This window comes from Ptychodera flava, chromosome 11, assembly GCF_041260155.1.
Source record: "Ptychodera flava strain L36383 chromosome 11, AS_Pfla_20210202, whole genome shotgun sequence".
Classification (NCBI taxonomy): Eukaryota; Metazoa; Hemichordata; class Enteropneusta; family Ptychoderidae; genus Ptychodera; species Ptychodera flava.
Window position 1 is genome coordinate 11,138,131 of NC_091938.1, and position 7,058 is coordinate 11,145,188.

The 7,058-nt window shown below is 38.0% G+C and overlaps 1 long non-coding RNA gene across 2 annotated transcripts; it reads right to left on the reverse strand.

Annotated features, from left to right (window-relative positions):
* Window positions 1-279: 279 nt before the first annotated feature.
* LOC139143504 (uncharacterized) lies at window positions 280-5,317 on the reverse strand. 2 transcript variants are annotated; one of them, XR_011554602.1, is made up of 4 exons: window positions 5,163-5,317; window positions 4,781-4,942; window positions 4,218-4,393; window positions 280-3,787 (listed from the first exon to the last, which is right to left on the reverse strand). It is a non-coding gene; the product is annotated as an uncharacterized lncRNA (long non-coding RNA). The 2 variants fall into 2 exon arrangements; XR_011554601.1 differs by lacking the exon at window positions 4,781-4,942.
* Between the last annotated feature and the right edge of the window lie 1,741 nt (window positions 5,318-7,058).

Consider the following 7,058-nt stretch of genomic DNA (forward strand, 5'->3'; position numbering starts at 1 on the left):
CCTTTTTACAGAGTTCTACTGCCTTGTTTTTTCTTTTATTTAACAGATTCCCATCCTTGTTTTTTTTCTTTATTTGATAGTTCTGGAATCTTTTTTTTCTCATTTGATAGTTCCAATCTACGTTTAACCTGAAGTGCTTTTGAAATGGCCTTTGTACTGGTTCTTGGGGTGCTAACAGGACAGCCACAAGTCAGTGAGGAATAATTTGGAACATCTTTTCTATTTGGTGTTGATATGTGACTGTGACTGATGATGTTTGGTAATAATTCCCTTTCTAGAACAGAATTTAAGTTGTTCCGAATTTTTCTCGCTTGTCCTTATTCCTACCTTTGAACTTAAATAGAAAATAGTCTAGTGCCTTCATTTTCACAAATGTTGTGGAATTCCTTCAATGAAATTGTTAGTATTGGGATATGCATGCTCCACAACATTTTTAAAGTTTTTATAGCCTGCCTGTTTTAAGTATTTTGATAACCCTGCCTCTTCTAAACACGTTTTTGCATTTAAATACAGCTGTCTTCTTCATATATGTAATCAATATCCTTTCTACCAATTTTAATTTTTCCTTTTTTCCTGCTATTTTCCATTAATTTGTTTTGGACACAATGGCTTGACTTTGTATGGGACATCTTTGCAGGGGCCGTGCAGTTAGCTTGGTTCAGATTTGACAACTTATTCTGTACAGGGGAATGAGGTGTGCTGGTTCTAGGAGCTGCAGTTTCACTTGGAATAGTGTTTTTCACACATGCATGCTGGGGCCTTGAAATGTTGTCTGACTCTGTCACATTACTCAAACAGGGCTTTACCAGAGATGGCTTGCTGTCAACAGTGAGATTCTCCACATCAGGCTCTGACACATTATCTGACAGAGCCATTTTACCTGAACAGATGTGAGTAGTTGATGGTGCACTGGTGACAGTTAGGTTTTTATTATTGGGTAAGAACAAGTTTTCTGACACAGAAATACTACTGAGACATGGCTGAGAAAGTGATGACTTGCCAGGGACAAAGTGTTGCATTGGATAAAGTTGGGAATTGGTTGATACATATTCATGAGAGTTATTTTGACATGGCCGGGATACTGATTCTTTTGCTTCTGTTCCTAATGGTTGGATTTGTACATTGCAATTTTAATGGTCATTTGATAAACAATCCAATGGAGGAAGACCATTTGGCTTTTATAGAAATATTATGCGTTGACAATGTACTATAGACGTCTGACAGCGTTACTGATAAATCATATTCCCCATTACTGATCTGACAGATGTCTCCGGAGGATCAAGTTCTAAATGTGACCATAAACTGAAGAACTGAGACCTAGGATTATTTGGGGTAGATGCAGTATAGTGACCACCAGCAGTTGGAAGCTGTGTGTCATGCAAATGATTTGACAGTGCTGGTTTAGAGGACTGTCTGTCACTGTGATTGCTACTATGACTTGCCATTCTGACACAAAAACTGCTATCTGATAATGGAAAAGCTTGTACACTTAAATCTATTACAGTTTCTTTCAAAGACTGTCTCTGATATACTAAGACTTGCAGTGCTGAATGATTTGTACTTGTTCTGTGTTCTGTGGATGCAATTCTGTCATCTTGATATACAGCGCCAGAAAAAGTACTATACGATGGTGTGGCACGACTCATGTCATCCAAGACAAAGTACTTATTACTTGCATTAATAATTGCTCAGAAATGACCAGGTACTAATTGAACAGCCCCTGTGAGTTGATATTGAATATTGAAAAAAGTACTCAATTCAGGAATTAGTATTGGGGGGCTCTGTACATTCTTTCCATCTAAAACACCTAATTCAATAATGTAAAAAAGTGGTAGTGCAACCGATCCTCTACTGACAACTATATTGTTACTACATTTCTCACATCCTCGCCTGTGTAACCTATTTAATGACTCTCTGATTGTCTCTGTAACCATCAGTGGTAAACTGCCATTTGAATTTTGACCTACAGGATAAGTTAAGGTCAAACAGCCAAAATTCCTTTCAAATGAATACTCGTGCCTACATATTGTACACTTAAGGTTAGTGACACAGATGTAGTAAATACATTGGTATAATCATTGCTAGTTAAAGCATTAAATGCAGCAAAACATTCTGCATCGTTTCTTCCAAAGGGACGGAATGCATCTGGGATATTTTCCACCAGCCAATCCCAAATTGGCTTTCTAGCCCCTCTCAGTTGTTGCCGAGTAAGTATCTTTTCACGTAATCTACACATTTCATTGGCAACAGAGGGTAGACCTGTTTTTGCAAAGAATGAATAACCTGACTTTTACGATACATTGCAAAACAATAAACTTCCAAGAAGCAGTTAATAGCACAGCTGAACTTGCCTGTACCAGATTTACACTCATTAAGGAATGGAACAATTCTCATCATGTAACAATAAAACATATAATATACAGTGCATAAGTATGGCCACTTTCACACGTAAACATTTTGTAACCGACAAAATAAACTGCCTGGGCCAGATTTTGTCACCAACAACCTATAGGCAAACTGACTTGAAGGAAACTTCAGATGCAGAAACAATGAAACAATGTTTTTGTAATGACGGAATTTGAAAGTTTACATTTCCCTGAGATGAATCTGCAGACAAAGGCCATATGTTCCTGCAATATATATATGGTTTACAAGGTCTAATTTAGTCCAAATGGAAGCCTAAATTTCTCAAAAGAAAGTACAGAACATATATGGAATACCATAGAAATACTACTTATGCTTTTTGAATAAAACGTATGTGTAATACCGTTTTTGTGTGATTTTAAAATACACTCCAAAAGTACCATATCAGCAGTTTATTGTGCCGATTACAGTTTGACAATGCCTGAAAAATCGTCTCCTAAATAAGCTCAATGTAACACTACAGAGCAGATTTTGCCCAGTCACAAACGGCATCTACACATACATTGTGACTTACTTGAATTACACTGCCTCCTGTGTGGTCAACCTCTCTACTGAGATCACACATCACTGTATTGCGGTAGTTGTCAGAAAATGGTTGACGACATATAGCACTCCTCAGCTGCAATGAATCATGTTTGCTGATGTCTTGACGATTTTCAATTTGATGATGTAGTAGAAGAAATGTTCCAATGGATACACATCCCAACCTCTACATAGCAATTGGTCTAATCTATGAATTGAGTTTGATACATAGTCTAGTACATTTGCATAGTTTGGTGCTGCTAGATGTAAAGCAGGTAAGTCGGTGGTGGGATAACACAGCCCTAGGTTCACTGTCTTTTTCATTGACTTGCTTTTCATACACGCCCGTGCCTCAGATCGGATTTGTACCGCCAGAGGGTGTCTTCTAACATAACTTGAATATGTGTTGTCGTCTTCCTTCTGCAATGCGTCCATAACTCTGATTGCTGCTCTCCTCTTAACTTCTGCAGCTACAGCAGCAAGACTGTGTACTGCCACATTTGTATCAGGTATAATGACCCTTGAAGCAGGTATAGAGATCGTGGATTCCTTGCACACGGTAGAGTTGTATATAATATATCCACGGCAGATAGGATCAGTTCCATTTGTGATTATAGATTCACATAAAAATCTGACCCCCAATGCGCTGTACACCTTTCCACACTGTATAACAACACCATTTTCACTGATCACTGCTTCCAGCGGAAGATTCTCACGAACTCTTGTTGACATGTGATCATAAAGAAATCCACTGTGTCTCACATCCTCCCTTGCAACACTAGGCTGTTAAACACGTTTTCGCTTTCTTTTTGCACTCTCTTTTCAGGATTAGCCACTTCAACTACGGACCAAATGTATAAAAACAAATGTTAATAACTTACAGGTATTTGCTTGCCATGAAAATAATAATATGAACCTTTTACTTGTCACAGCATTTACCTTTCACAAAATAATAATTACAAGAAACTGTGACAGGATTCATGGACACTTGTATAATCACAATGACAATTAATTTATTTTCATTGACCTTTTCAATTGGAATCCATGAAAATATTTACCTTCCACAAAATAATAATTAACAAAAACTGAGACAGGTTTCCTGTACAAATTCCCCTGACTAATATTTTTTCTGATGATTTCAACTGCTACATGAAGCTGAAGATATAAAATAGAAGCGAAATTAATGTTTTGACACCAAGGCAAAGATGTGGCTATTAAGTATTCTGAGTCCTATGACTGATATATGCACAGCAAAATATTAGAAAACATACCTTGCAAAGAGCGAATGTCTGAGGACTGGATATTTCTCCATCAGTTGACAGAATCTGCTTTCTGATGGGGTCAACAATGTCAATCACAATAGGCTGATTGTTCCAATAGACTACATCACCACCAATCAACTTTGATGTGATATCAGTTCCACGTCTAACTCTACATCTCTTTGTACCTGTAGGTAAACATCCTTTCATTGAAAGAAGAAATTGCTATATATACACAAACATTCTAAATACAATTTGTATGTCATAAAAATTACTCTATATTCTTTAACGCATTTATTATAATGATTAAATATGATTACATTTATCGTAGTTCACAAAGAACCTTGAGTATAGGATATGAAAAATTCGTACGTTTAGAAGCTCACATAACGGATTGATTCATTTAACCTGACGATCGTTTTGGAAGTCAGTTCGAAGGTCCGCTAGTATTTTGACTCTGGGTGATGTTCGACATTTACCTCCAGCTTTACGTACTAGCATTCAAACTGTAATAAATCGAGAAGTTTTTCGTGAGAAAAGTCAGGCCATTGCCTTTGAAAACAGTTTAAAACCACGTAATTATCGTCCTCTTGTTCCTTGGTGCGCTTTTAAAACCCACGATCGTACAGCAAAGTTGACCTCGCGTTCGCATTTTCCATTGTTTCCGCCATTTTGAATATAGCTTATGAGGACCGATATGGGTAGTACGCAGCTTGTGATACTGGTCCGTAGCATTTCTGAAGGTACAAAATTATTTTAGTGATTGAAGAGTCCCTAAAAGTAGCCGGCGAAATTGTTAGAGTTACCGGTCACTTTCGCCGGCCGCCGATAAGATCATATACGATCGAAGATGTTCACATGCACAGCGCGCAGCGCTGGCACATAAAAATTGCAGAGTCCTTGAAAAGCAGACACGTGACCAGATTAGCGCTGTGAAACCAAACATGTAAGGCTTACCATACAGAATCACTGATCATGCAAATGGTTGAATACGGGCTTGTCTCACACTTTTAAGAATTTAACGCTGGACCACGTTGTACAAAGAGATGAAACTAATTTACAAGCTCACAGACTCAAGTCAGCATGGACACTGGACAACCTCTGTGCATGAATGCGTTACGCTGCGCCTCTGGAAATCGGATCAACAGAGGCTGAACGCCCTGCTACACAAACATCAACAGATGCATTTGCTCTGATATCTGAGCGAAGGCATTTCGTTTAAATTTTCATTCATCTGACATGAAAATTGCAAGATTTAGTTTACGATACAAGTAAAATTACCATTCTATGAGTAGTTTGATGACAATTAGCAGACAAAGGTGTTAAACTTCATGCTGTACAACTAACATGAGTAGCCTACCATGACTGTACCATATGCCAATTTAATCACGTGACCTAGGCGGAACTAATACAGTCGGCATCTCGTATATTTCGCTTACTTCTATACTATTCCAACGAAACTTTAAAGAAGAAATAAAAACCCTCGTGTATGTATAAAAATGTACTTACCCTCAATAACAGGAGACTTTGGTATGACCATGTCTGGTGATATGGTCAAATCAAAACGTTTGACCACCCCGGAAAGGTAACTTTGACATTACCATTTTCGTGAAGTTCTAGGACTTTAGCTCTTGACCAGCGACCTACAGAGTCCACTGCTTCAATGTCATTCCCTCGTTCAAGTGTGAAAGTGGCCATACTTATGCGATGTTGAAAAATCTAGTCAGACATGCAGTTCGACGAGTGGAAATAGCGTGCAAGCAGGACAGCCAACCGTTGAATGCCAATTTGAAATCGGCTTGATTATCTCTCCATGGGTAGCTTGTATGCATATGCGTCAATGTATTGTACAGCAAAGCAGCAAAAACTCAGTCTCGTGTAAACCTTGACAGTATCATCATTTCAGGACATCGGAATTTGTTCCTAGTTTTATTAATTTGAACTAAGATATGGCGAGTGGTATATTTTAGGTCCTATTCTGTGAAAATTTGGGTAAAATGTTCAAAGAAGTTCAAGGCGAACGATTATCTGTATGAGTGAAGTGTGTAAGGCAAAATCTCTTCCCCCCACACTGGCTTTAATCGCTATTTCTAATCACATTTTGCAAACAGCTTACGAGATGGCAAATAACTTTAATTAGAAGCTCCATACCCATTGAAAAGCCCATTTGCCGGGGTAAATGTGCCTGAATATGCACTGTTTTTTAGATGGGAACGTCCCGTCATGATAAATCAGTGGCCTCATTAGCTATAAAGTTAGTATTTGGTGGCATGGTAGACCTTATTGTGCCACATCATATGCTTCACTATATATGCACATATCTAATTCTAGGCTGGCCAATGGAGCTTCAACTCTGATTTTTTGTACACAGGCATATCTATGGGGAGAAAATATTTTGACAAAATTTCACGTGACCTCAATGACCTATGACATTAATTACTTATATGCCTTGATATCAGTAGCTGCACCAGCTATAAAGTTAATGTTTGGTGGCATGGAAGACTTTATGGTGCTACATCATATGGCTCATTAGTTATGCACATATCTAATTTTAGGCTGGCCAATAGCGCTAGAGATCTGATTTTTGGTACACAGGCATATCAATGGGAGCAAATATTCCTTTCACCTCAAATTTATATGCTTATAAATCATTAGCCACAACAGCTTTCAAGTTAATATTTAGTAGCATGGAAGACTTTATAGTGCAATATCACGTGACTCATTAATTATACACATATGTAATTTTAATACTAGGCAATAGAGCAGGAGGTCCGATGTCATACAGCGATAATTATGGATGCAAAGATTGATGACAAATTGTCACGTGGCCTCGTTGGCCTTTTACCCCTTATA